The sequence below is a fragment of the Dermacentor silvarum genome, chromosome 2 (assembly GCF_013339745.2).
Source record: "Dermacentor silvarum isolate Dsil-2018 chromosome 2, BIME_Dsil_1.4, whole genome shotgun sequence".
NCBI classification, from domain to species: domain Eukaryota; kingdom Metazoa; phylum Arthropoda; class Arachnida; order Ixodida; family Ixodidae; genus Dermacentor; species Dermacentor silvarum.
The window spans coordinates 188,450,857-188,451,288 of NC_051155.1; positions in this window are offsets into that span (position 1 = coordinate 188,450,857).

Here is a 432-nt window from a genome sequence, read left to right on the forward strand (position 1 = left end):
ACGCGCCATCTTTAAATATACATTCGCAGCGTCTGTTAATCGAAACACTCCCACGTAAAAACATGAATGTTTAGCACCCTTTAAACGCTCCATATATATATATATATATATATATATATATAGCGACTTTATTTGAAAGCAACATCGACCTCAGCATGTGCGGTATTTCGCGCCGCCAATTTTCCCGGTCGGTGTTCTGCGTTATCATCTGCGAGACTCAAAATATCGCTAATGGAATTCTAGATATGCACTATAGCAGTACACTTTATAGAAATGATTTTGGAAGGGTCGCTAGCGCTATACCAATATTACAACCAACTTTCAGGATCACATCTTCAGCAATGAAGGCCTCGCAAGTGTTGTAAGTGCTCTTTACAGCTTCTTTTCGTCCATTTTTGGCTTTTGGTATGCTAGCGTATTGCGTTTCGAACA